At 40.4% G+C, this 27,862-nt stretch overlaps 1 pseudogene; it reads right to left on the reverse strand.

Moving 5' to 3' along the window:
- Positions 1-694: 694 nt before the first annotated feature.
- LOC133773402 (zinc finger protein 567-like) lies at positions 695-26,813 on the reverse strand (annotated as a pseudogene).
- Between the last annotated feature and the right edge of the window lie 1,049 nt (positions 26,814-27,862).

Genomic DNA, 27,862 nt, shown 5'->3' on the forward strand with positions numbered 1-27,862 from the left:
AGCCGCCACTGCCGCCCTCTCTTCCACTGCCCAACGCAGAACTGCCACCCCCGCGGCCTGCTTCGCTGCCGCCTCACACATAGCTGAGGCCGCCCATCGTGTCAGCACCGCTGCCCCTACCTACTGCTTCCTCACAGGCCGCCCGACGCTGCTGACTGCCGGACTCTGCACCAGAGTGGCCCCGCCACGGCGTCTTTCCTCGCTGCTGCCACCCACCAACGAACTGTGCTGCCCAGAGCACAACGCTCCACGGGATGCCCACGCCAACAGCCACCGCCGCCGCTGCCACCAGCGAAGACAGAGCCTTCCCGCCCAGGAAACCCCAGGCTTCAGCTAGGCCGAGGCAGAACCACACTTCCCCACCCAGGACACCCAACACGGAGCCGCTACCACCGCCTGTATCCCCGTCACCCCACACAGCTACCGCCCCTACTTACCTGCGCTTCCTCCTTGACGCCAACGGCTGCTCAACCCCTCAGAAGAGTCGTTACCGCTGCCGTTGCATCCTTCCTCGCCGCCGGCCGCTGATTAACTGAGCCCCTCCCCCCGTCACGACGTTCCACGTGACCCTGACGCAGCGTCATAGCGTCGCGTGCGTCAGGTCACCGTTAGCGTCATAGCGTCGTGTGCGGCATTGGGGTCACCGTCAGCGTCATAGCATCGTGTGTGGCGTTGGGGGGGGTCACCGTCAGCGTCATAGCGTCATGTGCAGCGTGGAGGTCACCGTCAGCGTCTGTCGCGTCAGGGTCACGTGGAACGTCGCGATGGGGCGGCTCAGTTCATCAGCGGGCAGTGGCGAGGAAGGATGCAATTGCAGCGATAGCGACTCTTCTGAGAGGACGAGCAGCCGTTGGCGGTCAACGAGGAAGAGCAGGTAGGTAGGGGCGATGGTGGTGTAGCCCTGGGCAGCAGTGGCGAAGGAGGCAGTGGCAGCGACTGTGTAGGGTGGCGGGATACAGGCGGCGGTCGCGGCTCCGTGTCGGGCGTCCTGGGTGGAGAAGTGCAGCTCTGCCTCGGCCTAGCTGAAGCCTGGGGCTTCCTAGGCGGGAAGGCTCTGTCTTCGCTTGCAGCAGCAGCAGGCAGAGAACAGGAAGCGGTGGCTGTCGGCGTGGGCATCCGGTGGGGCGTCGTGCTCTGGGCAGCACAGTTTGTCGGCGGGCTGCGGGGAGGAAAGACGCGGCGGCGGGGCCACTCTGGTGCAGAGTCCTGCGGTCAGCAGCGTCGGGCTGCTGGTGAGGAAGCGGCTGCGGTGCTGACGTGATGGGCAGCGGTGGCGAAGGCAGTGGCCTCAGCTATGCGTGGGGCAGCAGCGAAGCTGGCGGCGGTGGTGGCGGCTCTGCCTTGGGCAATGGAAGAGAGGGCGGCAGTGGCAGCTTGAGTTGGCCCTGGCGTCAGTGTCAGGAAGGCATTACAACTTAACAGCTTGGGGAGGAAAACGGGTCATAATAGTCATAATATTGCTAAATGAAGGGGAAGGCAGATAGGCGGTCGATTGCAAGGGATTTTTTTGCTAAGACCTTATCGATGAACACTCAGATTGTTATGCTTTCCTTATACTTAGTCACATCCTTAATCACATTTGCTAGTTGAAAGAAGGAATGTTGTCTGTTTTATTTGTTGTAGCCCTAGAGTAGAGGAATACCTGGTACATAACAAACATGCATGAAATTTATGTTCAGTGAATGAAAGAGTTTGTATTTCATAAGAAAGAAGAATTTGATTGTACTTTAAAATAAGTCAAGCTGTTTGGCACTTTTATGGTACGTCACCAACTTCCTTGTGTTTACTTTATTTGGGATTGTCCTCCCCTTACTTTCTTTGTACTGTTCTACTTGGGCTCTTATAACCAGTGATCATCCCTTCATGGTTTGTTTCCCTTTGTTGTGAGGTCTAACTATGTTCTGTGAAATCTTTGATTTCCACTTTATATCTCTTCTCTTGAAGTGTAGTATTGCTTCATTCTTTAAATTTTTTAAAAATTTATTGGAAAGGGAGACGGGGACAAAGAGACAGAGATTTCTATCTACTGGTTCACCTCCTAAATGCCTGCAACAGCCATTGCTGGGCCAGGCTAAAGCTAGGAGCCTGGAAATCAAACTGACTTTCCCACATGAGTGATGCGGACCCAAGTACTTGCGCTATCACCTGCTGCCTCTCAGGGTGTATACATTAGCAGGAAGCCAGAATTGGAAGCAGAACTGGTGCTTCAACTCAGGACCGTGATTTGGAGATGTGCTGTGCCAAATACCTGCTCTTATTCTTTAATCTTGGCTTTAGTCATTTCTAGGAATATATGACACCATTTAAAAGCCTTTTTCTACTTAGCCCCCACTATATTATCCTAAGTGTTATATTTAGCATTATTTTAAAATGTCAGCTTTGCTATTACCCATTTTTCTATAGTTTTGAATAAATTATTAAGTGTATAGATCATAAGTATTTAAAAATAAATTATATTAGGCCGGCGCCGCGGCTCAATAGGCTAATCCTCCACCTTGCGGCCCTGGCACACAGGGTTCAAGTCCCAGTCGGGGCGCCGGATTCTGTCCCGGTTGCCCCTCTTCCAGGCCAGCTCTCTGCTGTGGCCCGGGAGTGCAGTGGAGGATGGCCCAAGTGCTTGGGCCCTGCACCCCATGGGAGACCAGGAGAAGCACCTGGCTCCTGCCTTCAGATCAGTGCGGTGCGCCGGCCGCAGCGCGCCAGCCACAGTGGCCATTGGAGGGTGAACCAACGGCAAAAGGAAGACCTTTCTCTCTGTCTCTCTCTCTTACTGTCCACTCTGCCTGTAAAAAATAAATAAATAAAAAATAAAAAAATATAAATTGAGCTATATGTTACCTATGCCTGTTTGTATTATTCTTCAGTGTTTGCTCTAGAGATTATTGTACATATCGTAATTTATATAGTGCCCCTTGAATTAATATAATACTACTTCACATAAAATAAGAAAATCCATTTAATTGTGACAAGTATACTAATATCTAGTAATAGGGGAAGTAAATGATGGGCATATGGGGACTCATAATTTTTTGTTTTATAAATTTAAAACTATAAAGTAAACTTTTTAAAACTAAGACATTTATAATAATTCTGTTTACTTCCCCTTCATTGTGCAGTGGTTGTCATATAACACTTAATGATGCCTATTAGTTATTTTTGTTTTAGACAATTATCTTTTTTGAAAATCTTTTTTCTTAAATTTGAAAGGCAGAGAGACAGAGTTTTATCTTCCATCTGCTGGTTCATTCTGCAAATGGCAACAATAGCCAGGTCCTGGCTAGACTGAAGCCAGGAGCTAGGAGGTCCATCTTGGTCTCCCACATGTCAGGGGCCCAAGCACTGGGACCATCTTCTGTTGCCTTTCCAATTGCATTAGCAGGGGACTGAATTGGGAACAGAATAGCCTGGGTTCCAACTGCCACTCAGATTTGGGATACCAGCATCTCAAGCAGTAGCTTAATCCTCTGTGCCACAATACCCCAGTTACCTCTTCAAGAAATTGAAAAAAGAAAAAAGGCCTTTATGTTTTCTTAAATATTCACCAGAGTTCTCTCTTTGTCTAAATTTTACTTCAGTTAAAGTAGTGTGTCTCTTGTGTGAACTCTCATAGGACATATTCTGGACCATTTATGTGTCCTATATCACCGTAGTTAGTATTGTTCCATGTATATGTCGAACTTTCTCTACCGGTTCTAGGTTATTTTCTGACAAGGATCACCATTTATACATTTTTGAATACTTTAAACACAGTGCCTTATACAAAGTGAACAACTGTACTTGTTCAAAGTATATAATAACTCACTGAAATATTGTTCTTTTATCTGAGAATTTGAATAACCTTCAGTTTGAGTTGCATTATTGCAGTTTACCATTAGATGTCACCTTTAGAACATTTTATATTTTGCCAACAATTTCCTTATTATAAGGTTTATCTAATTCTGACGGCTGACAAACCTGAGAAGTTTCTGTACATGTTAAACAAAAATGTTCATAAATTGTGATTGTAATTTTTCAATCTTAGTAGTATGTCTAAGCGTATATGGAACCACTGATTTTCCTTGTCTTTTTTTTAAAAAAAAAACTTATTTATTATATTTGAAAGTCATAGTTACAGAGAGGGAGAGGCAGAGGCAGAGAAAGAGAGAGGTGTTCCCTCTGCTGGTTTATTCTCCAAATAGCTGCAATGGCCAGGGCTGGGCTAGGTTGAAGCCAGGAGCTTCATCCAGGTGTCCCACATGGGTGCAGGGGCCTAAAGATTTGGGCCAAATTCCACTGCTTTCCCAGGCACATTAACAGGAAGCTGGGACAGAAGTGGAGCAGCCAGGACTGGAACTGGCTCCCCTATGGGATGCTGGTGCTGCAAACAGTGGCTTTACTGCTGTGCCACATCCTAGGCCCCTAAGCCCTTTCTTTCTTTCTTTTTTTTTTTTTAAGATGTATCTATTTATTTGAAAGGCAGAGTTAGAGAGGGAGATAGACACACACACACACACACAGAGTCAGAGAAATCTTCCCTCCACTGATTCACTCCCTAGATGGCTGGCGCTGCAGGTGGTGGCTATACCCACTGTGCCTCAAGGCTGGACCCTTAACTCCTCTTTAAATTGTAAATACTGGTATTATTATTCTTTTCTTTTTTTCTTTACACATTTATTCATTTATTTGAAAGAAAGAGAGGGAGACAAAAACACACATAGGGAAAGAGAGAGAGAGAGAACTTCCATCTGTGGTTCATTCCCCAAATGTCTGCAAATGGCCTGACGTTGGTCCAGGCCAAAGCCTAGAGCCTGGAACTCCATCTGGGTCTCCCACATGGGTGCAGGGGCCCGAGCACTTAGGCCATTTTCCACTGCTTTCCAAAGCCGTCAGCAGAGAGCTGGATCATAAGAGGAGCAGCTGGGTCACAAACCAGCACCCATAAGGATGCCGGTGCTGCAAGCAGAGGCTTAGCTTACTGTGCCACAATACTGGCCCCGCTTGAATGATCCTTTCCCTGTTAAATAGTACATAGAGAAACTTGTCTACAAACTGTAATGGAAAACTGGAAAAAATATTGTTGGCTCACGGAAATGGTGAAACTTTTATTCAGGGCCTAGGATGTGTTCTGTCCTCCACCTCCCCACTGTGTCTGCAGGAATGGAATACAACTTGTATAAGACACCACTTTCATTGTCATGCCACCTGACTTCAATGTCAAAATTTATTTGAATATGAAATCAATGATACTAATTCTGGACCATTGTAATATTGTAGCTATTGGGCCAGGTGAAGTCTGTTGCAACAAGTAAACACTGCAGTTACAGCATAAATGTACACATGAGCAATATGCAGATGTACAGGCATTAGTGTGTTCTAATAAAACTTTAGGTGCAAGACATGTTAATGTAGGCTGGTTTTGTGGTGTAGTAGGTTAAGCTTCCACCTGCAATGCAGGCATCCCATATGGGCACTGGTTCAAGTCCCTGCTGCTCCATTTCTGATCTGGCTCCCTGAGTATGTGTGGTAGATGACCCAATGCTTGGGCCCCTGCCACCTATGTGGGAGACCCAGATGAAGTTCCTGCTTCCTGTCTTTGGCCTGGCCCAGACCCATCCTTTGTAGGCCATTTCAATAGTGAACCAGCACATTTAAGATCTCCCTCTGTCTCTCACACTCTCTTTGTAACTCTGCCTTTCAAATAAATAATTAAAAACTAGGTGATTATCAGATTTCTACAAGGTACTTGTAGAATGTTTTAAAAATTTATTGTTCTGGTTCCAGGAAGCAGCAGCCCTACACCAAGAAGAGGTACAAAATGCGAGGAAGTCACAAGATCACCTTGAATACTATAATGCAAGGTATCATGCAAAATAACTGGAGTCCTTTTATAAAGCAGTGAAACCAAAGAAAATGAGAAATAGAACATGTATTTATCATAAATACATGTATGTGAAGCCTGGCAAAATGTTATCTTTGAGCTTCTTTGAATATGCATATTATGTACATGTTCATTACACTGTATCCATACCAACACTCAAGGAAACATGATAGAGTCACTAAATAGTTTACTTTTTAAATTTTTAAGAATTTACGTAATTATACCTTCAAATGTTTGTTCAAAAATTAATGTGTATATTTAGATTGATGTGTAAGTACATTTTTCAATATTCATTTTAGGTTTAAGTATGAAAACTCAGTATTAAAAGATACCATCAAAGTTGGAGCAAACAGATTGAAGAGCAACAGAAATACCTGATAAGACCAAGTTCAGTAAGTCAGTCTCTTCTCACCACACTGTAAAGGAGTTTTTATTTCTCTGGTAGGAGGTTGTAGAAATATTTTAGCAAATATGAATATCCTCATTGATAAGTATATTTAATGTATTTATACAAACACTACTTGCTACTACCAGTTCAATTCCACTTATTTTTATAAAAGGTAAATTATTTTGGTAGTAAGTTTTTAATTAAACGTTGTGAAACATTGAAAACAATATTTTATATTTAGTATATTTTTGTGTGCTTTCATCAATTATGTATATTTGCATTATGTCTGTCTTTGGTCTACCTTGACTAATTTTGCTATGGCCTTGGGTGTACAGCTGTCACTTGGAGTCCCTGCTAATATTTAGAGTACTTTTAAAATGCAATAATGTTGAATAATTATGTCATTTATAATTGTGAATATTTTTTTAAAAAAGATTTATTTATTTATTTGAAAGAGTTACACAGAGAGAGGAGAGGCAGAGAGAGAGAGAGAGAGGTCTTCCACCCTCTGGTTTACTCCCCCATTGGCTGCAATGGCCAGAGCTGTGCTGATCTGATGCCAGGAGCCCAGAGCTTCTTCGGGGTCTCCCATGTGGATGCAGGGGCCCAAGGACTTGGGCCATCTTGTACAGCTTTCCCAGGCCATTACAGAGAGCTGGATTGGAAGTGGAGCAGCTGGGTCTCAAACTGACACTCATATGGGATGCCAGCACTGCAGGCAGTGGCTTCACGTGCTACACCACAGCGCCAGGCCATGAACATCTTCTTTTTAGATCTAAGCTCTACAGTGAGATTTTGAGAATGAATTATTTTCTAGGGTGTAAGTTGTATTCTTTATCCAAAATGGATACTAGATCATTTTACATCCTTTTTTTACCACAAGGAATATGTTACTTCGACTCTGGATTCCTAAAAGGACATATTGAGAAATGACTACTCCAGCACTGTATTACATAGTGACAGAGCATTCTAAGCACTGCTGGTTCAGAAACAGACATTTCTCCATTAGTCTGTGTTCATCAATCTTTATAAAAACTTAGTTCAGTCTCAAAAAAGATTGAAATATGATCCATGGATTCCAGTTTATAGATGGATAATGAATACTGTATAACTGTGTCCAAGAGAAGCAGGGTTATCATTCATGTCTTTATGTCATAAGAATTGTGATCACAAGATTGCATGTAAACACTGATAACTGAGCAAAGAAGTCACTGATTTTACTAATTAGTTTCCTTAAGTGATGATGAATAGTTACATTATACAGATCCTGTTATCTGGAGATTAAGAACATTTATATTGACTGGTCATGTTCACAAATTAGGAAACATTGAAAGATTATTTTTTCTAGATCTATAATAAATTAGTACAAAATATATGACATGACAAAAAATATGTTGTTAATGGGTCTTTTGTAGATGAGAATGCCAGGAGATGTCTCTTTACTTAATTACCATACAAAAATATGTTAAGGAATTCAGCATTCAAAGTTCAGTTGTAGTACCCAGTAAGTAGAGTTTGTTCAAATAATGAAAAATTTCTTCTAATTTCTTGGAAAAATTAGTAATTTGTCATAGAACTATTATCATTTTGAAATCTATTCCAGGAATCAGCTGTTTAATAAGTTTCTTACCCACTCAATCAGTGACCCCTGAAGTTTTCCAGAATGTTCTCATTTCATGGATTCTCCTACCAGAGAGTTAGGATATCATTTCATGGACACCATTTTGTTATGAAAAGTATGAATTGGTAAGTATTCATAGCTCTGCATGGCTCCAGGTGATCTAGTTGAATGTACATCTGACAGGACTTCAGAAGACTTCCTTAGGATCATAGCTCTATGCAAGAGAGAAGTACTCAAAAGAAAGCAGAGACCATAATCTGAAAGTTTTGCAGTAGAAAAGAAAAGCAAAATGTTTATGCTGGCCAAATTCATAACACTGAGAGTGGTCCCAAATCAGAAAATAACACTATCCTCAAAGACACACACATAAGAATCAGCATAGAATATAGGGGATTAGCTGTCTACAACAGTAATCCACATTAAAAAGTATTCATGAGCATGTATAAGAGAATATAATTTATGTAAATTAAGGTAGAAAAGGGCGATTAAAATTGAAATTAACTTAGTGAAAAGGAAAGGGCTCAAAGCACAGATAGGCAATCTCATATGAAGACTTGGGAGTTAAAAACTGAGAAATTTTTTAAGGAATAGAAGGTGAGACTAAAATTCACAGGTTGTTGCATTTAAAAGTGATTGAAAACTATAAAGCCAAATAGAAGTAATTATCAGGGGAAATGTAATAATTTTAAACTCCCTTAAAGAAAACTCTGTCATACTTGATTTTGGCTAAATAATGAATCTAGGCAAATATAAAACTATATAGGCCACAAATGGACTTTCTTATCTGCTTGAAAATATACCTTGTCTCCAGGAAATAAATCTAGACCTGAGACATACTTTACTTAATGTAAGGAAAAGGTATGCGGAACAGAGAGGAGACAGGGTACAAATTTGCAGTCAGACTGAATTTATTCAGAGAAAATAAATCCATAGAGGTGGGTGACCAACCACTGGCATGCATATTAGGGGAACACATGGCAGGAGGCAGAGCTGGGCTTCTTTATCTTAGGAAGGCTTAGGGTGGGGGTGGGAATAGGCAGTAGGCAGAGGTAAATTCCTCCATACTGGTCTTTAAAGTGGCCACTAGCCTGGGGAAGAATGCAGGGTGTGAAGACATTAGGGTGTGAAACTGGATTGAGATTCAGGGACAGGAATAAATTTTCTGTCTTTTGGGCAATGATTAAGAATGGCTGAGGCTTATGTCTTTGTTCCATCACTTCAGACACTATGTCACCTCTGAAATTTTCAAGTTACTTAAAATTATTATTCATACATATAGACTAATATTAATAATAAATTCTATACTCCTAAAATAATAATTTCAATGTCTTTATCTTGCCATATTTAAGACCATGATGAACTCAACAGAAATGCTCATACCTAAAAGAAATATTTTGAAATGACTTTCAGTTATGTGGATTACCTTGACAGTTCATGCCAGAATTCCAGATGAACAAAAGCAAAGATGCTGCACTACATAAAGCTTTTCCCTTGTAACTTTTTGTCTATTTTAGTTGGTATAATTTTATTGTTATTTAATAAATGCCAATTTGTCTTCAACCGAAGGCATTTCACTATCAACTGATGTGTTCTTATAATCTCTCAGCAATGTTTAGTGGTCCCTCCTTTTTATTAGGTTATAAATGTGAAAATTTTAGCAAAATTAAGTTCCTCACAGCTATTTTTCTTATTTACTTTAACCATTTTTGCAAGTAAGTTGCTTACCATCTATAATTCCTCACTATAGAATTGTACCAGTTTTAGTGTACCAACACACTGATTGCTCTGTGATACTTCAGAGCTTGTTAAGTGTTACAGATTTATCAGGGGAGAAATAGTGAACTGAATCTGTTGGCTAAATAATATAACATGGATTGTGCAGGAAGGTGGCATCTTCTGTTTTATCTCGATTTAAGTCAGTAATGTGTAGGCATGATGGAAAGACTGTGAATTGATGTATGTGGTGATGACATTCAAAGTATTGTTGCTCCTTGATTTTTAAGAGGGTTGCATCATGATAAAATCATCATTAAATGAAAAATATCGTAAGTCAAGAATGCATTTAATACATGCCCACTTCTCAACATTTTAGCCCAGCATCATAGTACACACAAGAGTATGGGCCATTTACCCTTTTGATTGTGTAGTTGACTTGGATATGCAGGCCCAGCATCCTAAGGGAGGACAGATAGCATGGCACAATCCTAGAGTAGGAAAAGATCAAAATTCAAAATATGTGCCCTATGGAATGTATCACTTATGCCCCATCATAAAAATGAAAAGCCATGACTCACAAATATGGAACAGTTTGCATATACCATTGATTAAATAGAACACTCATTATTTAACAGCAAGGTGTTAAATAATAAATAGTAGTAAATATACTTGGTTAAGTGGATGTGAAACTACTTCAAGTGGCTGACACCCAGTAAGCACATTCTGTAGTACAAGTGACACTGGAAATTATGACACATTATTTCATGAAATTAGATGATGAGACAAAGGATTTAAAGATAAATTTGATGAGATCAGCAGAAAAGTATGTATCCTATCCAATGTGTCAATAGGAATTCTAGGGCTGGTTTAATAATACAAGTGTTTTAGGATACAAATGTCAGTAAACACAGATTTGCTGTTAATTTTCGTTGTAGTATTAGCATGGTTTTATCATTATAATGTACTTATTTGTTAAACTCTGACATTCACTGTACTTGGCACTTTTTCTTATGTTCTTTATTAAAATAATAATCATCATTAGAGAAGGTCACAATTAACTATCATTCTTCACAGAAGTTGAGAGACATCCTGTTATATAATATAGTTAGTAATACTCCACTGCCATGGTGAAACAGGGAAGATTAAATTGAAGGATGAAATTCACTACAATTCTCTAGAATCTATTATTTCTTATTTTTACATATGTGACAAGACAAAGAACCTATGAATATTAATTTAATGTATTTCAGGATAAATTGTTCAGAAATTCCATTATACTGTTCCACAAATTGCTGATATTGTATAAAATATACAATATAATTGAAGAATTCGCATTTCTTTCTTTTGAACTTCACCTATATGTGTGTATATAAACAACACACAAACACGTACACACACATAGATGTAGGGAAATGGTCAGGTCATGTATAGTCTATACATCCAAAATAGGTCCTGCCCCTACATTTTTTTTTATTTTTTTTATTTTTTATTTATTTTTTTTTTTGACAGGCAGAGTGGACAGTGAGAGAGAGAGACAGAGAGAAAGGTCTTCCTTTGCCGTTGGTTCACCCTCCAATGGCCGCCGCGGTAGCGCGCTGCGGCCGGCGCACCGCGCTGTTCCGATGGCAGGAGCCAGGTGCTTCTCCTGGTCTCCCATGGGGTGCAGGGCCCAAGCACTTGGGCCATCCTCCACTGCACTCCCGGGCCACAGCAGAGAGCTGGCCTGGAAGAGGGGCAACCGGGACAGGATCGGTGCCCCGACCGGGACTAGAACCCGGTGTGCCGGCGCCGCAAGGCGGAGGATTAGCCTGTTGAGCCACGGCGCCGGCCTGCCCCTACATTTTTAAAAATGAATAACTGAGATGCAGTTTCATTTAGTTCACAGGAAATGTGCACTCTGAGAAAGTGTGTATCAATTTAAAAATTTTTTACAAAAAACTCCCTTACCTCTTAACCCATTTGACAAACTTTTCAAAGAACTCTTATATATTTTGCATATGTAAAGTGACCCAATTAAATTCGTTATTCCAAAGTACATTCCCAGAGTTGGGTAACCATTACCTCAGTCAATTTTGGAATATTTGTAATCACCCTGAAAAGAAACCATGTATCGCTTATCCATCACCCCTTTAGTCCCTCCTTCTTCCTTAGTCCTACACAACCACCAGTCTGTTTTGTCTCCAAAGATTTCCCCGCCCAGGAAGTTTCATTTTAATAGAGACCTACAGTATGTATCCCTTTATGAATGGCTTCTTGCACTTAGTATACTAACTTTCAGGGTCCTTCCGTGTTATAACATCTCTTTATACTTCTTATTTGTTGTGAAACAATGTTTAATGTAGTAGAATACAGTTCTGTTGTATGATGAACATTTAGGTTGTTTTCGCTTAATGTTATCATGAACATTCATTTCCACCATGCCGTATGGACGAAAATTGGATTTAATCAAACTCGGAGTTAATTGGGCCTACTTTTCCATCTCTCCACCTTTCTTCATGTTGTCCTTTCTGGTCTTTTACTTCTACTCATGTAACACCATTTATTGAGACCCAGCCCAATATTTCCCTTTTGTCAATAAGCTTTTCCTTCTGTCACATGTTTGACTCATAGACTTGAGATTTTTTCAATGCATATCATCCAGTTTGTGCAGAGCTGCCCAGCCCTTTATTTCACATGGCTTTTATTTTTATTCATGAGAAATAATCTTATCTAAATATAAGTTTGCTTCAAGGAGATTATCTGAAGTGCGTGTCACCTATCTTTGTATAAATTGAGGATATTTTAGTTTATCATTTTTTCAGATAAATACTTTATACCTTACCTGAAACTTCTTCTTTCAAACATTGACATAGCATTGTGAATAAAGCTTTAGGATGAAACTTTTAATCCAAATACATTTTAAGCAATAAATTATAAAATTAAATGCACTTGTTTGCAATAGAGTAGGATTTTTCTATCAGATACTCAGGCTATATGCCCTGAGGAACAAAAAGGTCTAAATTTTACTTTCTTTCATGCTGTAGCCTGAACTAGGATTTGTAATTTCATAGTTTTTGTGCACTGGTTACAGCTTTTCTGATATACCAAAACATAAAACCTTATGCTATCCTTACAATGCCTATAATGAAGCCCAGGAATGAATTGTTTTGGAAAAGTTGATTTACTCATTGAATCTAATATTTTTAATAGAAAACTTTTATTTAATAAGTATGAATTCCAAAAATACAACTTTTGGATTACAGCGGTTCTTCCCCCCATAACCACTCTCCCACCCACAAACCATCCCATCTCCTACTCCTTCTCCCATCCCATTCTTCATTAAGATTCATTTTTAATTAGCTTTATATACAGAAGATCAACTTAGTATACACTAAGTAAAGATTTCAACAGTTTGCACCCCCACAGACACACAAAGTATAAAGTACTGTTTGAAAATTGGTACTACCGTTAATTCTGATAGTACAAGACATTAAGGACATAGGTCCTACATGGGGAGCAAGTGCACAATGATTCCTGTTGTTGATTTAACAATTGACACTCTTATTTATGATGTCAGTAAGCACCCAAGGCTCTTGTCATGAGCTGCCAAGGCTATGGAAGTGTCTCGAGTTCACAAACTCCAACCTTATTTAGACAAGGCCATAATCAAGTGGAAGTTCTCTCCTCCCTTCAGAGAAAGGTACCTTCTTCTTTGATGGCCCGTTCTTTCCACCAGGATCTCACGCACAGAGATCTTTCATTTAGGTCATTTTTTGCCACAGTGGCTTGGCTTCCCATGCCTAAGATATTCTCATGGGCTTTTTAGCTAGATTCAAATGCCTTAAGGGATGATTGAATCTAATATTTTCAGGTCTGAGGTTTTAGCCCATCTCTGATGGTCAGATAAAGGGTATGTTACCCAATTTGGAGTCCTGTTTGCATTGTGTTTTATGATAATTTCCCTATTAAATAGTACAGAAAGTGATCTACAAACTGTAAGCTGAAAAATACTATTGGCTAGTGGAACCGATGAAGGGATTATTCAGGGCTTGGAGTGTATTGTGGCCTTCATCTTCCTCATTGGATGGCATCTTCAATTGTGGCATCAAGAATTGGGTGTAGCTTGTGTAATAGAGCACTTTCCTTGACATGTCAGTTGTCTCAAAATGTCAAAACTTAAGCAAACATGACAGTGATGTTAATTATTCTTGACCATAGCATTATTGTAGATAGTTTTCCTGGTGATGTCTGTTGCAACAAGGAAACTCTGCACTTTCAGCTAAATGTTGCCATGGGCTATATGCAGATGAGCAGGCATTGCTGTGTTCCACTAAAATGTAACCTGCAAAACCAGGTAATGGAGGCCGGTTTTGTGGCATACCTGGTTAAACCTCAGCCTGCAATGCTGGGGCATCCACTACAGGCACCCACTCAAGTCCCAGCTGCTTCACTTCTAAACCAGTTCCTGTCTGATGCACCGTGGAAGGCAGAAGTAGATGGCTCAAGTGCTTGGGCCCCTGCCACCCATGTGTGAGACCCAGAAGAAGTCCCTGGCTTCTGGATTTTGGCTTCACACTGGCCCAGCTCTACTCATTGCAGCCATTTGTTGAGTGAACCAGCCTTTCAAAGGTATAAATGAATCTGAAAAAAAGGTTAATGAACAGATTTATACCAGATAATAGTAAAACTTTTTTTATTATTCTTTGTTTTAGTTCCAGGAAGCAGAAGCTCTACACCTAGAAGTGGTACCAAAGGTGCAAAAGTCTCAAAATCACCTGGCACACTGTAATTCAAAGTATCATGCAAAGTTGCATCCTTATGGAGTCCAGAGGCCTTGGATCATGAGAAATAAACAATTTGCTTATCGTCATAAATATATCTATGTGAAGCCAGAGGAGGAAGTCAGCTTTGAAATGCATAGTTTTTGCCCTTATTACCTAAATATTCCTCACATATTATATAAAATATGCAAGTGAGCATGATATGTTGTCAAATCATTTAATCATTTTCTTTTCAAATTTTTAAGATCTTTTTTTAAATTTTATTTTATTTATTTTTTTTTTTTGACAGGCAGAGTGGACAGTGAGAGAGAGACAGAGAGAAAGGTCTTCCTTTTGCCGTTGGTTCACCCTCTAATGGCCGCCGTGGTAGGCACGCTGCGGCCGGCGCACCGCGCTGATCCGATGGCAGGAACCAGGTGCTTCTCCTGGTCTCCCATGGGGTGCAGGGCCCAAGCACTTGGGCCATCCTCCACTGCACTCCCTGGCCACAGCAGAGAGCTGGCCTGGAAGAGGGGCAACCGGGACAGGATCAGTGCCCCGACCGGGACTAGAACCCGGTGTCCTGCGCCGCAAGGCGGAGGATTAGCCTAGTGAGCCGCGGCGCCGGCCGAAATTTTTAAGATCTTATATAATTATATCTTCTGATATTTACTCAGAAATTATGTCTATGTTCAGATATGTGAGGCCATTTTTCAATACACGTTTTATTTTAGACTCAAGTCTGAAGTTTTGGATTTAAAAGATACCATCAAACTGCTTGCAGATAGAATCGAAGAGCTGCAGAGAAACCTGATAAAGCCAAGTTCAGTAAATCAATCTCATACCTTCTGTCACACTGAACATGAGTTTTTATTTGTTTGATTGTAAAAATATTTTAGCTAACATGAAAAGTATATTTTGATAAGTATATATTGGTAAGTGTATTCCTGTATTCATACAGAAACTACTTGCTGCTACCAATGCAAGTCTGCTTAGTTTTGTTGGAGCAATTGACTGTATTCATAAAATTAATTACTCTGTTAGTAAGATTTCAATTAGAATTGTTGTACATTGTAAAACAGTATTTAGTTTTACAGTATGTCTTTTGGATCCTTTCATCAATTGATGGTCATTTGCATTATTTTTACATTTGATCTACTGTGAGAAATGTTGCTAAGTTTGTGGGTGCACAGCTATCACTGAGTGTCCCTGCTAATACTCATAAATACTTTTAAAATGGCAAGATGGTTGAATAATGATTTGAGCTAGAATTCTGAATCTCTTTTGTTAAAAAAAATCTAAACTCTTCAGTGGGATTTTGAGAATAAATTATTTGCTAGTGTGTAAGTTGTATTCTTTATCCAGGACAGACATTAATTCTATCCAATTTCACTGAAAATAACATGTTACCTTTCTTCTTTGGATGTTTAAAAAGAAACAGAAATGACTACTCCAGCATTGCTTACAGAGTAACATAGAGCTCTGATCTGCAGGTTCAGAAACAAACTTTACCCTGTTAGTCTATGTTGATCAGCCTTTATAATCACTCAATTCAATATCACAGAAGATTGGCGTGATTCCAGTTTTTGGATGGATAGTGAATACTGTATTTACTGAGAAATAGGTTTTTTCTATCATTCATATTATGATCACTAGATTTTATGTAGGCTGGCGCCGTGGCTTAACAGGCTAATCCTCCGCCTTGCGGCGCCGGCACACCAGGTTCTAGTCCCAGTCGGGGCGCCGGATTCTATCCCGGTTGCCCCTCTTCCAGGCCAGCTCTCTGCTATGGCCCGGGAAGGCAGTGGAGGATGGTCCAAATCCTTGGGCCCTGCACCCGCATGGGAGACCAGGAGAAGCACCTGGCTCCTGGCTTCGGATCAGCGCGATGCCCCGGCCGCAGCGGCCATTGGAGGGTGAACCAACAGCAAAAAGGAAGACCTTTCTCTCTGTCTCTCTCTCTCTCTCTCACTATCCACTCTGCCTGTCAAAAAAAAAAAAAGATTTTATGTAAACAGTAATATGGAGCAATGTGGTAGTTGATTCTAACTAGTTAATATTAAGTCACAGTGATTATAGTGCAGTTGCATTATACAGATGCACATGTCTGGGCAGCTAGAACATTTGTGTTGATGGCCTTTCTCATGACTTAGAAAACATTGAAATATGATTTTTTTCTCTTGAATGATAATAAATTAGTTCCATAAATGTGACAAGTCAGTATGCTGATGCCAGGTCTGTGGATGCGATAAACTGGGAGATATCCCTTTACTTATTTGTCATACAGAAATACATGAAGGAGTTAAACATTCAAAAACAGTTTCACAGTATCCAACTTTACAGTATCATAGTCGTTCAAATAATGAAGGATTTTCTGTAAATTCCCACACAATTTATTTGGGAATTTGCCATAGAATTTTTAGTCACTTGGAAGTCTAGCCTATGAACCAAAAGTTTAATAAGAAATATCTCTCAATCAGCTCATTAGCAATCCCTACCTTTCCAGAAGATTCTCATGTCATGAATCCCTGTGCCATAGATGACCTGGATAAAGACATCCCTGGACACAATTTTGTAGTGAAGAATATATTAGAACATAGAGATAACTCCAGCTGACTGTAATTGATATAGTTAGTTGGGTGTGAATCTGAAAGGTACTCTAGAAGATTTCCCTAAGGCCATATCTCTGTGGGAGAGGGAAGTATTCCATAGAAAGCTAAGGAAGCCATTATTTGACCCCCATGAAACCTTTGTATTAAAAAAAAAAAAAAAAAGGACAAAATACTCTGGTCAACATCCTAAGGGTTAGAGTGCCCCTTCACAATATTAGAAAACAGCACTACACTGAGAGATATACCCATAATAACTGTCAAATGCACAAGACTAACAGCCTACAGGCACATATTGTGGTGCAGTAGGTTAATCCACCATCTGCGAAGCCAGAATCCAACATCAGAGTCCCAGTTCAATTCTGGCTGCTCTGCTCCCAATCCAGCTGCTTGCTATTGTGCCTGGGAAGGCAACAGAAGATGGCCCAAGTGCTTGGGTCCCTGCCACCCATGTTGGAGATCTGAATGGCCTTGTGGCCATTTCTGGAGTGAACTAGCAGATGGAAGATATCTTGGTCTCATGTGCTCATTCACTATTTCTCTTTCCTTCCATCAAATGAATCTTTTGTAAAAGAAATTAAGAGTCTGAGTGTAATCCACATCTAGTAATGATTTATTGGGGGGGATATAATCTGTGAGAAGTAAACAAAAATAGGACTGAAACTCAGATATTGCTGTACTTAGAATCAAGTGGGATTAGAGGAGCATAGGGGAGGGTGTGGCCACTATTTGCAGTTGCTATTGAGAAGGGAAGCAGGGTAAGAACTCAAAATGGTTCCTGGATGATTCTCAAGCGTCTTTTTATGTGATCAGAAATCAGATTTTATTCTAAAAAAGATGAGAAGTTAACCAAAAATAGATCTGTGTCTCAAAGCATAGATTAAGAAGTACTAGAGTGCAGGAGAAACAGGACAGTTGACAGAAAAGCCACATGAAGCAGGGAAGTTATGTTTTTGTAGTATATAGAAAATTAAGCTTTATTTAATGAAAAATTTCCTTGATAAAAAAATGAAACCCATAGAAGAACATGCACAAGGAATGAGACTATTTATCTTACTGTGAAGTCAGGTGAGGATCAAATGTAATGGGAATCAGACATGAATTTTCCAAAAAATTGTCCTAGAAAGATGAGTTTACAAAATCTGGAATATCCTGAATATGGAATATATTTTTTGATCAAAAAGTTTCTAGTGTATCTTCAGAAACTAAAATATAAATTAACTACTCATTAAAAAACTTTTTAAATGACTGATTAACTCAGTAATTTCTGTGTAAAAACCTCTAGGTTTTTTTTTTTTTCTTTTCATTTTTATTTGAAAGACTGAAAGAAAAAGAGAGGGAGAGAGACAAAGTGAATGAGAAAGTGTAAAAAATATTGAGAGAGGCCGGTGCCGTGGCTTAACAGGCTAATTCTCCGCCTTGCGGCGCCGGCACACAGGGTTCCTGTCCCAGTTGGGGCGCTGGATTCTATCCCGGTTGCCCCTCTTCCAGGCCAGCTCTCTGCTATGGCCTGGGGGTGCAGTGGAGGATGGCCCAAGTGCTTGGGCCCTGCACCCGCATGGGAGACCAGGAGAAGCACTTGGCTCCTGTCCTTGGATCAGCGAGATGCGCCGGCCGCAGCGGCCATTGGAGGGTGAACCAACAGCAAAAAGGAAGACCTTTCTCTCTGTCTCTCTTTCTCACTATCCACTCTGCCTGTCAAAAAAATATATATATATATTGAGAGAGATCTTCCATTCTCTGGTTCACTACTGAATTTCTCACAACCACCAGAGGTAGGCCAGGTCACAGTGAGAAGCCCAGAAGTCAATTCTGACCTCTTATGCTGGTGGGCCTGCCTGGGTGTGGATTAGCAGGAATGTAGAGCAAAAGTCAAGGAACCCAGACTCCAGTCGGACACTGCGATGTGGGTTGTAGGCGCTGCAGTCAGTAATGTAACCAAAGTACTAAATGGCTGCCCCAAAACCTCTATTTTTTAACAAACTTTGGCAATTCATGGGAACCAAATCAATTAATTTGTAAATTATAAATCTCTCAGTTCTTTGAGTAGTGAAATAAAGGTTCTTAGTTTAGTAGTCTTGACTCTAGAGGAAAAAAATAGGTTTTTAATGTATCTTCTTGGGGCCAGCACTGATGCAGTGGGTTAAAGCCCTGGCCTGCTGTTCCTGCCTCCCATATGGATGCTGGTTTGAGTCCTGGCTGCTCCATGTCTGATCCAGCTCTCTGCTATGGCCTGGGAAAGCAGTAGAAGATGGCCCACGTCCTGGAACCCCTGCACCCATGTGGGAGACCTGGAAGAAGCTCCTGGCTCCTGGTTTCCAATCAGCTCAGCTCAGGCTGTTGCAGCCATTTGGGGAGTGAGCCAGTGGATGACCTCTCTCTCTGTAACTCTGTTTTTCAAATAAATTCAATGACTCTTTAATGTATCTTCTTCTAAAAAGACAACATGCTTTTTTAAAAATAAAATTTTAATTTATTTGAAAGGCAGAGCTACAGAGAGGTAGAAGCAGAGGCAGAGAGAGAGGTCTTCCATCGCTGGTTCACTCCCCAAATGGCCACAGTGGCCAGAGCTGGGATGATCTGAAGTCAGGAGCTAGGAAATTTTTCTGGGTTTCCCATGAGGATGGAGGGGCCCAAGAACTTGGACCATCTCATACTACTTTCTCAGGCCAAAACAGAGAGCTGGATCAGAAGTGGAATAGGAGGTATTCACACTGGGACCCGTGGGTGCCAGCCAGTGGGCAGTGTCTTTATGCACTATGCCACAGCGCTGGCCCTGACAGCACACTTTGATTCTATGTCTTAAACCCTGGTCTATGATATAAGGCCTAGCCATATTTTTTTTTTTTTGACAGGCAGAGTGGACAGTGAGAGAGAGAGACAGAGAGAAAGGTCTTCCTTTACCGTTGGTTCACCCTCCAATGGCCACTGCAGCCGGCGCACTGCAGCCGGCGCACCGCGCTGATCCGAAGCCAGGAGCCAGGTGCTTTCCAGTGGTCTCCCATGCAGGTGCAGGGCCCAAGCACTTGGGCCATCCTCCACTGCACTCCCGGGCCACAGCAGAGAGCTGGCCTGGAAGAGGGGCAACCAGGACAGAATCCGGCGCCCCGACCGGGACTAGAACCCGGTGTGCCAGCGCCGCAGGTGGAGGATTAGCCTATTGAGCCTCGGCACCGGCCCGTAGCCATATTTTATTAAGTGATTCCAAATCAATAGAACCAAATCACTTGCTTGTAGGCAGGAAGATGAAATTATCCATACGCTTATTCTCTAGTATATCTACTTGATGATGATTGTCATTTTCTGGATCTTTAATTGGGACAAGTAATGGCAACCTAAAACCTGCTCTGGAAAACCTAAGCTCTCTTTGTGGCCTGAGCTTCCTCACAACATGGGGCCTGGCTTCCAAGAGCAAGCAGACTGAGTTAGAGAGAATTCTCTACCAAGTGTTTTGGAAGTCACATGGCATCATGTGCTGTTCATTTGGAGCATATGACTATATTTGGTCCATATTCTACATTGCTTATGGGATGAATATGAAAGAGCTTAGTGGACATATAAAACCAGCAAGATTTACCTCAGGCTGTAATTATTAAATAAAGTAACTCATTCCTACCCAGTATCCCTGCAAAGTCCCTGCTATGGCCCGGGAGTGCAGTGGAGGATGGCCCAAGTGCTTGGGCCCTGCACCCACATGGGAGACAGGAGATGCACCTGGTTCCTGGCTTCGGATCAGCGTGGTGCGCCAGCCGCAGTGGCCATTGGGGGGTGAACCAACAGAAAAAAGCAAGATCTTTCTCTCTGTCTCTCTCTCTCACTGTCCACTCTGCCTGTCAAAAAAAAAAAAGTGCTGAAATTCAATGTAATATTAAAATGCAAATTTTCCTATTTATTGAGTAGAAAAATATCTTACCAATGAGTCATATACTATTTTAAAATACATTATTTGGATATTGCAATTCTTAACTGGTTGTAAATTAGAAAAGCTGAGATTACACACGGTATGCCATTCCAGCCAAATTTTTTTCATCTTCCTATGCATTGTAAGCATGTTTCTACTATTTTAAAGAACAGAATTACTGATGTTATAGGAATTTCAAGTCTATAGTTAACACTTGAATTTACTATGAGAAGTGCAGTGGATTAACGGTGGATTCAGTTAAGTATTGCTAGTTATGCTTCGGTGGAATCCATTCCTCATGTATTCCTGCAGATATTGGCCTGGAAATTTTTTTAAAAAAATACTACTTTTATTATGTACAATAAAATGTTTCATTAGCTTGAAAAATAAATAAATAAATGCTGGTGGGGATGTAGGGGAAAAAGTACCCTAATCCACTTTTGGTGGGAATGTAAACTAGTACAGCCATTGTGGAAAACAGTATGGAGATACCTTAGAAACCTGAAAAACAGGTCTGCCATATGACCCAGCAATCCTACCACTGGGAATTTGCCCAAAGGAAATGAAATCAACATATGAAAGATTTATCTGTACCCTCATGTTTACTGCAGTTCAATTCACAATAGCTAAGATATAGAATCTAACCAGATGTTCATCAGCTGATGACTGGATAAATTATATATATACATACACACACATATATATGTGTGTGTGTGTGTATATATATATATATATATATATATATATATATCATGGAATACTACTCAGCCTGAAAAAGAAAGAAAATGCTGTGTTTTGCAACAAAATGGGTGCAACTGTAAACCATTCTAATTAGTGAAATAAGTCAGTCCCGAAAAGACAAACACCAAAAATATAATGTATGGGAGTGAAAATTGATATCTGGCCATTGATGATTATTAATAGCTCTTGTCTCTACTACTAGGGAGCAGTGTTTTTTTTTTCTTCTTACTATTTGTTGAACTCTTAGTGTACGGTAAATATTTTAGTATAAAGTAGACTGAAAGATCAGTATAAAAGTCAAGAGAGGGATAGGAGAGGAAGGAGAAGGAATGGTGGGGCATGAGCAGAAGGGAGGGTAGGATGGGAAGCATCAGTATGTTCCTAAATCTGTGTACCTGGAATACATTAATTTTGTACACCTAAAATAAAATTTTTAAAATGAATTAAAAAAACTAAATACATTTTTGTAGCTTGCATTAAAGTAGACAGAAATAATTATGAGTAGATAAAGATGTCTGAACCTTGAAGGTTTTATGGAGAGGAAGCAAGCCGAGAAAAGTAGTTAGCAGCAAATTCAGGTCATTTCTTTTGCAAAGAACAGAACAAGGATCTCAGAGGGCATAGCAAAGAGCCATGGCTTCAGGTGTGCCGGCGCCGCTAGGCGGAGGATTAGCCTAGTAAGCCACGGCGCCGGCTTGGACTTTTCAATTCAAGAAAAAAACTGAGAGTTGTGAATTCAGGATTTTTTTTTATAAACAAATAGCAGTATTTTTATTGTAACTGAAAATTATGAAAAATACAAATATCCAGGCCAGCGCTGCGGCTCACTAGGCTAATCCTCCACCTGCAGCGCTGGCACCCCAAGTTCTAGTCCCGGTCAGGGCGCCGGATTCTGTCCCTGTTGCTCCTCTTCCAGTCCAGCTCTCTGCTGTGGCCCGGGAGTGCAGTGGAGGATGGCCCAAGTAGTTGGGCCCTGCACCCGTATGGGAGACCAGGAAGAAGCACTTGGTTCCTGTCTTCGGATTGGCACGGTGCACTGGGTGTGGTGGCCATTTGGGGGGTGAACCAATGGAAGGAAGACCTTTCTCTCTATCTCTCTCTCACTGTCTTAATTCTGCCTATCAAAAAAAAAAGAGAGAGAGAGAGAAAAATACAAATACCCAGCAATAGGATAAATAGCCAATCTATTCTTAAAATGGAATAGCATACAAAATTAAAATGAATACACTACGGCCACATGCAATAATATACAAGTCTTTAAAATGTTGAGTGAAGCAGGATACAATTCATGATGTATGATTATACATAAAACATGCAAAAACTACTTTATGGCATTGTAAGCCAGGGAAGTGGTAATCTTGAGAGAAAAAACTAACTACTCTTTATTACACAGAGTACACTGAGAAAGAGTTCAGAGGTATTTTCTGTCTTTTCAGGAGAGACTGATGTATATAACCACTTTATAATTTGCCTCTGCATGTATTTTTTTAAAATAAAAGTATGAGTTAAAAACTTTAAAAAATAGTTCATAGCTGGTAAGAGTTGACTAACAATGATTACACCCATTTCATATGCTAGTAAACAGTAGTTATGTAATATGGTACTTAATAATCTTGACTATGTTTGTGATTAAAATTACATAAACATGTAAAACATGCTTTCTTTACAAACCCTAAAAGTTAACAATAACTTGGGAATACTTCACAAAATAATCAAATCATTTACTGCATTTCTATCTTTTCTGCTTTATGAGTTCTCTGATGGAAAATGAAATTTATCTTAATGAAAGAACTTACCACACTGATTGCAAACTTAGGACTTCTCACCTGTGTGAGTTCTCTGATGTACAATGAAATTCATCTTCTAGTGGAAGCACTTTCCACATTCATTACATTTATATGGTTTCTCTCCCATGTGAGTTCTTTGATGATGAATGAGATAAGACTTCCTACTAAAAACTTTCCTGCTTTGAGGACATCCATAGGATTTCTGCCCTGTGTGTATTTTATGATGTACAGTGAGAGTTGCTTTCTGGCAAAAGGACTCCCCACATTCATTACAGATACAGAGTTTCTCCCCTAAATGAATTCTCTGATGTAGATTGAGATTTGTCCTCTGACCGAATGACTTCCCATGTTCATTACATTCATACGGTTTTTTCCCCTGAGAGTTCTGTGATGATCAATGAGGTATGACATCATTCTAAAGGCCTTCCCACAGTGAGGACATTCATAAGATTTTTCTCCTGTGTGTGGTCTCTGATGTTACAAGAATTGTCTTTGGGCAGAAAGACTTTCCACATACATTACAAATGTAAGGTTTCTCCTCGTTATGAGTTTTCTCATGAAGCGCGAGGGTTGTCTTTTGGGAGAAGGGTTTCCCATATTCTTTACAAATATATGGCTTCTCCCCTGTGTGAGTTCTCTGAGGGACAGCAAGGTTTGCTTTTTGGTGAAAGGACTTCCCACATTGTTTACAAATGTTGAGTTTCTCCTCAGTATGAATCCTCTGACGTAGATACAGTGTGGTCTTCATTACTTTCATATGGTTTCTCTCCTGTATGAGTTCTCTGAATGAGGTATGACTTCCATCTGAAGGCATTCCTACATTATGAACATTCATATGCTCTCTCCCCTGTATGTGTTCTCTGATGGTCAGTGAGGGCTGTCTTTAAATGGAAAGACTTACCACATTCATTGCAAACAAAGGGTTTCTCTCCTGTGTGAGTTCTTTGGTGATCAATGAGCTATGACTTCCTTCTAAATGCATTCCCACATGGATGGCACTGATAAGGTTTTTCCTCTGAGGGAATTCCCTGATGCAGAATCAATACTGACTTCCTGCAGAAGGATTTCCCATATTCAGAGCATGTGCTCTTTTTATGGTACACAGATGAGCTTTTCCCCTCTGTATGCTCTGCTATGTGTAATTGTAATTAAACCTCCCGTTTTAAGGAATTATTTCTACTGCCGTCATATCCAAATGACTGACTGGAGTTCCCATCTTCTGATATTGCATAAGCCCTTCATTATGACTGAAAGCTCTGACACTTTGAGTATTGGATTTGACTTGAGGTTGAGTTTTCTCTTGCTTTGTACTGAGGAGTGATTTCCCATATCCGTTATACTCACTGAGTCTCTTTCTTGCTGGACTTAGATTAGTGATGATCAGTTTTGAAACACTTTACAAAATCTTTCCATGAGTATCATGTTCAGGAGGTAAGATTTTTGAATTAACAGAGTTTTTTCCTAGAGTGATTGACTTTGACTTTTCATATATGTGACTCTTCTCTTTAATTGGTTTCTTATGGTTGATGCATACAGTTGATCTAGAATACTTATCGTTATCTTCCTTGAATCTCACTGAAAAGTCTTTGGTTTTCTGGTTCTCTTCTAAGGTGTGACCTACAAATGGTGTCCATGGCTCTTCTCCTCATTCCAAGTTGAGGATCACGTCAAGCTTGGTTATGTGACACTCCACAGAGATGAAGTGCCAATAGTTCTCCAACATGTCCATGTAAAGAGTCTGCTGAGCAGGATCTAGGTGCTGCCACTCTTCTTGAGTAAAGTCCACAGTCACATCTTTGAATGACAATCATCCCTGTTCCACAATGTTGAGATTTTCAAGAGATTGCCAGTCTTTCCTTTGGGGTCCTCTTTAGAAAAGGGGTGGTTCCTAAGCACTCGATGAGGATTCCTTGGATGGAGGATGCCTGGGTTGCCTTGGATCCTCTCCAACTGGACAAACAAGACCCACCAGTGTGTGTGGGCCACAACATGCCTACAGGAAGAGCTGAGGAGGCAACTAGAGAAGAAGTGTCCCAGCAGCAACTGTCTCAGAAGAGATGACTTACACTGAATTATAACGTTACCAGTCTTGTTAGCCTCCTCTTGTTCCTGACTTTTGTCTTGTCTTCCCTTTCCCAATTCCCAATCCATCTGAGCTGGAGATAGCCCACCTTTGGCCAGGCGCCAGCGGACTGCACCTGTGTACTCTTGTGTGGACGGTACTTCTGTGTTCAGGATTATATGTATTACAGTTTGCCTTGTTATAACACATTGGTGCCTTTATGATAAAAATAACTCAGAGACCCTTGGAATTCAAGCTAATTTACATAGCTGTCACAAGAAAGAAAGCACTAAATGAATTTCTGAAATAATTATTTTCATTTAATTTCAGAATCTTAAAACAGAATTAGACCTTGACCTTGTTTAACGAAAGTTTAATTAAACACTTAAGTAGCTAAATAACCTTCTCAAAAGGTTTAAACACAATGTATATAGAAAAATGCTTTCCCTCTGATCATGTTACAGAAATGGAAGAGGTGAAGGCAAACAATTTCTCCAGTAGTATATATGGCTAAATCCATTGACCACCTTAAACTAGAACTTTTATTATTGACCCCATTTAAAAATAATTGTGCAAATATCAAAAATTACCCATTTTCTAAACTGAAAACAATTGTAGAATTACAGTAAAATATTTTTTAAACACCTCAAAAATTGATAACCATAAACTTCATTTTAAGAAAGGCCTAACAGGCTGGCGCCACGACTCACTAGGCTAATCCTCTGCCTGTGGTGCCAGCACCCCAGGTTCTAGTCCCATTCGGGGCACCGGGTTCTGTCTCGGTTGCTCCTCTTCCAGTCCAGCTCTCTGCTGTGGCCCAGGAAGGCAGTGGAGGATGGCTTAGGTCCTTGGGCCCTGCACCTGCATGGGAGACCAGGAGGAAGCACCTGGCTCCTGGCTTCGGATCGGTGCAGTGTACCGGCCATAGCGGCCACTTGAGGGATGAGCCAACGGAAAGGAAGACCTTTCTCTCTGTCTCTTTCTCTCACTGTCTAACTCTGCCTGTGAAAAGAAAAAAGAAAGAAAGGCCTAACAGAAATAAGTACAAAACAGAAAGTAAAGTGCATTTTGTTGCATGTGACCAGATCCTGTTTTCTTTACTGCTGTGTAGTATTCCATGGTGTACATATCCCATAATTTCTTTATTCAGTCTTCAGTTGATAGGCATTTGGGTTGATTCCGTGTTTATGCTACTGTGAATTGAGCTGTGGTAAACATGGAAGTACAGATAGCTCTTTCATATGCTGATTGTATTTCCTTGGGTAAATTCCCTGGAGTGGGATGGCTGGGTCATATGGTAGCTCTATATTCATGTTTCTGAGATATATCTATACTGACTTTATCAGTTTACATTCCCGCCAACAGTGGGTAAGAGTATCTTTTCCCCCGCATCCTCGCCAGCATTTATTGTTTGTTGATTTCTGTATGAACGCCATTCTAATTGGGATGAAGTGAAACCTCATTGTGGTTTTGATTTGCATTTCCCTGAGACGGCTAGCGGTCATGAGCATTTTTTCATGTGTCTGTTGGCCATTTGGATTTCCTCTTTTGAAAAATGTTTAAGTCCTTTTCCCATTTCTTAACTGGTTTGTTTTGTTGTTGTTGAGTTTCTTGATCTCTTTATATATTCTGGTTATTAATCCTTTATCAGTTGTATATTGTTCAAGAAACAACAGGAGTCACTGTGCACTAACTTCCCATGCAGGACCTCTGTCCTCAAAGAGTTGTATTATGAGAGTTAACAGTAAAACTTGTTCTCAAAGATTTCATTTTAGCATATTAAGTGAAGGCTATTCTTATGTCACACAAATTATAGTTATGTCTAAGTGCTCACAAAGATGTATCACTCCTAGCTTCCTCTTTAAAGATAATTAAGTCTCAAAAAAGAAACGAAATTACCATGGAGATGCAATGATTTTGAACAGCCCTTGTCTGGACTGTTGAGGAACAGCTTTTGTTCTTATTTTTTAGATTTTTGCTTGTTTGTTTTGATTTTTTTCTTTCTTTTTATACCTCATACAAAGTGCCGAACTCTAAGAATAGAGTTAATCTTCTGCGTATGAAGTTAAATTAAAATAGATCTTAGTAAGAAAACAAGACAGGGAATGGGAGAGGGAAGGGGAAGAGGGCTAGGAGTCTGGGTAGAAGGGTGGGTATGGTGGGAAGAATCACTAGGTTCCTAAAGTTGTACTTACGAAATGTATGCAAATAAAAAAAGAGCAATAATCCACTAAATTTTTTTAAAAAGTAAATTAAAGCCATTTTCAATACTTTCTGAAATGAAAAATAATGGTTGGCTAGCTAAGCTATGTGCTGTAATCAAACTATTTAACTACAGTGATTTTAAATGGCAACAGCCCATCTGGGCATCTTGGCAGTTCTGAATACTTTTGCAAAAATTTTCTTTTTTTTAATGCAAAAGACACTAAAGTGTGATGTGG

The sequence above is a fragment of the Lepus europaeus genome, chromosome 14 (genome assembly GCF_033115175.1).
Source record: "Lepus europaeus isolate LE1 chromosome 14, mLepTim1.pri, whole genome shotgun sequence".
Taxonomy (NCBI): Eukaryota; Metazoa; Chordata; class Mammalia; order Lagomorpha; family Leporidae; genus Lepus; species Lepus europaeus.